The 6,608-nt window shown below is 45.3% G+C and overlaps 1 pseudogene; it reads right to left on the reverse strand.

The window, feature by feature from the left end:
• Positions 1-254: 254 nt before the first annotated feature.
• On the reverse strand, positions 255-1,238 carry LOC141133916 (one cut domain family member 2 pseudogene; annotated as a pseudogene).
• Positions 1,239-6,608: the final 5,370 nt, after the last annotated feature.

Consider the following 6,608-nt stretch of genomic DNA (forward strand, 5'->3'; position numbering starts at 1 on the left):
CCAGATTCAACACTAGGGCAAGCTTCTTGTAGAGCCGTAGCTGACTCTAAATATATGAAGGACAAAAACAAAAGGAGAGAAGCGCAGCAGAACTAAATGCTTTAATTGCCCCAATAGAGGGCTACTCACAATTTAACAGTTAAAAACAAGCACATCATGTAGTGTAGGTCCAGAACGCTAGGTGCAGTGTTGTCACTAGGGTTGGTGTCACCTGGTTTCACCCATTAAACATAGTGTCCCCCGCAGTGTGCAGGCTAGTTTTGGGCCGGCAGTGCACAGTGCGCATCCCAAACTCCACTCAGCTTGAGAGCCAATATTCTTTGGAATTCAGGCTCCTGCAGCCACTTCCACATCATCCTGAAGGTCTCCCTGCCAGATTTCAGTTTACTCCAAGGATTGGGGTTCTTAAAAGGTGTGAGAGGGTTCCTGCGACCGGCACAGCACCCTCTGGGTGAAGATAGTCTGGGGGATGCTGTACCTTTTTGATTTCAGCTGTGATTCTTTGCACCACTTCTTTGGTGTCGATCTCTTCCAGCTGTCCAAAGTTGCTCAGCTGGAACCTGGAGGAGGAAGGTGGCATGTCATGGCTGAATGTCAACACAGGCCCGTAGGATTGAGCATGGCCCGAGTGGCCAGGGTGGTGCATCCCACTGAGGTGAAACATCATGGCAGATGGTGTGGTAGCCAGCCCCCTGAAGAGGTGCTGATAGCCTCTTGCCAGCATGGCAGTGTGGGCTGAGCAGCTCTGTTGGCTGTTGTGGATGGAGCCCAAGTTATTGCCCACAGGGGTAGCTGTCAATGGGGACAAGCTCTGCTCCATTCCAGTCATGTCCTTATAGGGGCTGTACAGGTTGTTCATGGAGGGAATCCCCCTGACATCTCTAATCAGGGAGAAGCTACCACAGACATTGCCAGAGAGCTGCTGGTGGTGATGGTGGGGATGGTGATGGGGATGGTGAAACTTGTCTGACACAGTAGAGATAGGGGCAGAGGCTGGAGTGGTATTAGGGTGGTGTGAGTGCTGCTCATGCCCATCCCAGGTGGTAAGGAGCGTCACAGGGCATGCTCATGGTACGTAGCAAGGGGGTAGACAGCTTGGGACGGCAGTCCCCAGTCCCATCCAGGATGGAAGCCATGTTAGAGACCATAGCAGACCTGGATGAGGAGAAGGACAGCTCCTGGTGGATCCTCCTGTGTTGATGAGGGCTGTTTATCAGAGCCTGCTCACTGCTGTCCATAGTGATGAGCCAGGACACTCCGGCCTCTTAGTGTGGGTGGAGGTACGGGAGGTCCTTCCAGGCTCCCGGTTATGGGTCCACACCCCCCCTGCAGCAATGCCACTGGCAAGGTGAGCTAGGTCACGGGAGCTGTTGGTGCCGCCGAATGTCGGATAAAAGATTCCCAAGGACACCTATCCCTACACGTGGCAATGGGGTCTCCTCTCCAGCTCCTCCTCTTCATGGTCAGCTGACCTAGTCTCCACCCCCCGGCACTGAAGGCCATGCAGTGAATTGAATCGGCAGCCGGCTGGCCGCAGAGAGGAGCAGCCCAGCCACCATAGCTGCTTAGGAAATGCCGGTGGCGGATGTATATATATTCAGAAAAATATATTTCTGAAAGTCCCTGAAGAACAAAATGGTTTAGCAAACTCATATTTTCAGGAAAAAAAAATACACTGTAATGAATTTTAGTGCACACAGACACAATATAATACCCAATGTTTGATAACATATAAAAGATGAGATTACATTGAGTAAATAGATACCAAATATATAAAACTTTAAAATTGTGCGCTCCTGTCAAATGGCAAAAAGTGCAATGCCTAAAATTTTTCATAGGTGATCTTTACAAGTTATTTTAGAGTTAAAGCTGACCTCCATGTTTCCTTTCACTTGGAATGGTTCATTTGAACCAAGCTGGTCCAAACAAACTATCTCCTTCACTGTATGTACCACATGTAGCTTCAGCTACATACAGTAATGGGTTCCAGTTGTGAGACAGATTTCCCAATGCAGAGTCGGTCTGAGCGGCGCTCATCCATTCACAGGCAGCTTTGTATTCTGTGAAATAATACAAAGCTTTCTTAGATTGGATGAGTTGGAGAGCTTGACGTCATCAGCCTACCCTCCACCTCAGCCAATCAGAGGAAGCTTTGTATTTATTCTATGAATAGCTGAACACTGCTCAGACCGACTCTCCATTGTTCCGGGTGTGAGACGGGAAGTCTCTGTCCCACAGCCAGAACCCAGCATTGTGTACTGTATGTAGCTGAAGCTTGGAGACACTTCAGCACTTAGTGAAGTAAACGGTTTCTTTGGACTATTTAAAGTGAAAGAAATTATGGAAATCAGCTCTAAGCGAATTTGAATTATTGCCGTCACTGCACAATTCGCAATACCTCATAGAGTGGGACAATTACTGTTTACATACATGTGTGAGACCAATGCTTGCATTTTCATTTGCGTGTATGTGCACGGGTACTTTGAATTTTTTTAAATAATTTTTATTTTTTTATGCTTTTTTCATTTAACATTATTGGTCTTTCGCACTACTGTAAAAAAGTGATCAGGCGACTGTAGAGCAACCTGAATCACAACCAATTGCTGGGTGGATAAAATAACACCAAGCTAAAGATTGAAGCTGCAGCCATGAGCTTGTTTTAAAAGCTTGAAATCCAGGATGTTTTAAAATGGCCTAAGGACATTAAGTTGTTAAATCATAACTTGTGAGTAAACGACTGTGGCATATGCATATGTGTCAGGAAAGAAGAAATATGCCCAGGCACATAGTTCTGTGCAGACAGAGAGATTCTGTTAGCCAAATCCAAAGATGGAGAAATCCTTTTAGCCAAACCCATGGACAGAGAATTCCCGTTAGCCCAATCCATGCACACATTTGTGCACCTGCCACTAATTGGCGCCAAGTGGGCTATATAAACACCTCTGCTGCACTAGGACCTTGCCTTATGGGCTACAGCATTCTGCTACCTGCTATCTGTTTCTTGTGTTTGATCCTGTTGCCATTCTGATCCATCTAACCATGCTTGTACTCTACCTCACGTCTCTGCTTGATCCCTCTTACTATCTGTTTGCCATTGCCAACTCCAGCCTGAACCTGACTACTCTGCTGCTTACTGCTCTGTTCCTGAAGTGCCTGCTAGTGACAGAGCCAGCTTGCCTGACCCTGCTCTGTGTCCAGCCTGCCAAATACCTGCTGTCTGCTACCTGTCAGCCTGCAAAGTACCTGCTGTCTGCTACCTACCAGCCAGCCAAAGATCTGCTGCCTGTGAGTGACCTGCCAGCCTGTCAAAGACCTGCTGCCTGTGACCTGCCAGCTTGCCAAGTACCTTCTGTCTGCCAGGAATGTGTTGCCCTACATCATGATCCAGCTTACAGCCAAGTACGCACAGACCTCTCATCTACAACCTTCACCATCTGAACTTCTAGGCACTAGTGCCATTCAGGCTTCAGTGCCTCCTGTTTACTTTATCGGGGGTACCAGGCCGGAGGTGTATGAGATTGCCTTCCTCTCCATGTCAGGCTCCATCTCCAGGTACGTGACAATATGTGTGCTGTAAATACAGCATGTAGGCTCAGATTCTATTTAACTTTACAGTGTGGCCACACCTCTTGCTTGTTGCAGTGTGCAATGCTCACCACATCTTGTTTTTAGTCATAGTGCCTGGGGTTGTTCCAGGTCTTTTAAAATCCTAGCAATGCCTTTGTTGCCCTACCTTTCATTTTGCCTCTGGCAGGTCCAGTGCAAGGAGACTTTCAGAGGCAGAGAACACTCAGCACCAAGGTCCCACTTGCCAATGTGCACTTTCTATGTGAAATCTTTTTGACAGACCTAGAGCTATTTAGTGACACTGAAAAAAGTGCAGTGGCAGCTGAAAGTGGGTTCCCAGCTGCTCTGGGCACTTAATGACCTAGTCCCAGTCCCTGTGTGTGTATGTTTTATCCAGAGAAAGCATAATTGCCTATTGTTTCTTCACATTTTACTAAAATTTTGTATATCAGTACTGCTTTGCTGGAAAAAGAAGGGGTAGACATCCTCAAAAGGTTGTCTTGAAAATGTAACTGTTGATGCAAATAATAAACTCAGATTGCTTAAAGTGATATTAAAGCTTCAGCCTTTTTTTATTTAAATAATTAACATGTTATACTCACTTGCTTTGAGCCAACCCTCCATTTCTCTAGTCCCTTGCCAGCTCTCTTGGCCTCTCCCTTCTGCTTCCTGCCCCCAGAGCAAGCAGCTTGCAATGGGGGCTCCCAAGCAGGCTCATTCCTGAGCCACGGCTTTGCGTGTCCATTCCCACACAGAGCTGCGGCTTGGCCCTGCCCTCTCTCTCTCTTCTCATTGGCTCACTGGCTGTAATTGACAGCAGTGGGAGCCAATGGTTGCTGCTGCTGTCTCAGCCAATGAAGAGGGAGAGTCCTTGGAGAGCAGAGGCTCTCGTGCACATCCCTGGATTGAGATGGGGCTCAGGTAAGTATTAGGGGGGGCTGGGGGCTGCTGCATAGGGGAAGTTTGCTACTTATATAGTGCATGAAGGTAAAAAACCTTGACCCTTTAGAACCACTTTAAAGTAACTGTTAGCGGTGACCCTCGAGTAGAATTGTTAGATAGAGCTACTGTAAATAAAATAAATATCTTGACTCGAGTACCCTCTTTGAAACATAATATTACATGCATACATTGTATACTTTCAGCTGTTATCATGTATGACTGTAGAATTTAAATCAATTCTTTCCCATTTAGACCATTACCCAATTGATTATTCTATTTCTCTAGTGACATTCCTAAGTAACTTGGCTCATTAGAGTGTTCCTGTACAGGTCCCAAGGTATCAACATGTTTAAAGGCCAGTCTCATGCAATTTTCTTTAGCACATCCAGTGTAGATCGATGATTGTTTAAAAAATTATATTCTAGTTTGGCCTAATTAATGTCCTACCAGGAACCAATGTCACTGATTATGTAAATTATTCATTAACACAATCAGCACCACTCAGCTATGTATATTTATAACACACACTTAGTATTTGTAATGCTAATTAAAATGGTTTTTGCAGAGCCTTCCTAAAATTGAATATGATTCTGTTGGCATGAATCTTGCAGTGGGGTCAGTATGTCATTAGTGTGAAGAGATTGCAATGTATTAATTTGCTAAAATAACATTACAATCAATAGAGATTGCGGGTGTGATTCAAACATATTCCGTATGCCTGTGCATGTATTATGCTATATTTACAGTATACTGTATAATATATAGGGATGAGCCGAACACCCCCCATTTCTGTTCGCACCAGAACATGCGAACAAGCAAAAAGTTTGACCGAACATGCAAACCCTATTAAAGTCTATGGGACACGTACATAAAAAATCAAAAGTGCTCATTTTAAAGGCTTATATGCAAGTTATTGCCATAAAAAGTGTATGGAGACCCGAGTACTGCCCTAGGGGACATGTATCAATGGAAAAAAATGTTGCTAAAACAACCATTTTTTTCAGGAGCAGTGATTTTAATAATGCTTAAACTGAAACAATAAAAATGAAATATACCTTTAAATATCATGCCTGTAAAGTGGAGCATCTGTGCAATGTTTAGAACAGTGCCACAGCAAAATTACATTTCTAAAGGAAAAAAATGTCATTTAAACTTGCTTGTGGCTGTAATGTACTGCCGGCTCCTGGCAATATAGATGAAAAACCAAGGAAAAAAACAGCATGGGGTCCCTCTCAAAATCCATACTAGACCCTTTAGGTCTGGCATAGATTTTAAGGGGAACTCCATGGCAACATTTTTTAAAAAATTGCCTTGGGGTCCCCCCTAAAATCCATACCAGACCCTTATCCGAGCAAGCAGCCTGGCAGGCCAGGAAAGGGGGGGTGAGTGAGCGCCCCCTCCTGAACCATACCAGGCCACTTGCCCTCAACCTGGGAAGGGTTCTTTGGGCCCCCCAAAGCACTTTGTCCCCATGTTGATGGGGACAAGTGATCTTCCCAACAACCCTGGCCATTGGTTGTGGGGGTCTGCGGGTGGGGGCTTATCAGAATCTGCAAGCCCCCTTTAACAACGGGGCCCCCAGATCATGGGTATCGTGCACATTGTACCCCTACCCATTCACCAAAAAAACCACAATAGACAGTTTTTGACAATTCCTTTATTAAAAAAAAAAGTGTCCCACAATGTACATCCCTCGTCAATCAGGCCGCCCGACAGACCCAAAAAATAGAAACAAAAAAGAAAAACTCTGCCTTCATGGGAGGCCTCCCAGCAACTGCTGTTTTTTGGCTTTGACAGCTCTTATATAGGCAAGGGCGGGGCCACCCGCTGACGTACCTGGATGACCCCGCCCCCCGTTTGACATCACATGATGTTACATGATATCGGAAGGGGGTGGATCACTCAGTTACGTCACCGGGTGCCCCCCTTTTCTTATAGATGGACATCGCGGGACACTTTTTTTTTCTTCTTTTTTAATAAAGGAATTGTCCAAAACTGTCTGTTGTGGTATAGAAAACAACAAAGAACCCTCTTGCGGAACTTTAGAGGGCAATGACTCCAGAAAAAACCTATGCAAAAATAGATAGATAAAAAGTTAC

Source organism: Aquarana catesbeiana, linkage group LG03 (assembly GCF_042186555.1).
Source record: "Aquarana catesbeiana isolate 2022-GZ linkage group LG03, ASM4218655v1, whole genome shotgun sequence".
In the NCBI taxonomy this organism is placed as follows: Eukaryota; Metazoa; Chordata; class Amphibia; order Anura; family Ranidae; genus Aquarana; species Aquarana catesbeiana.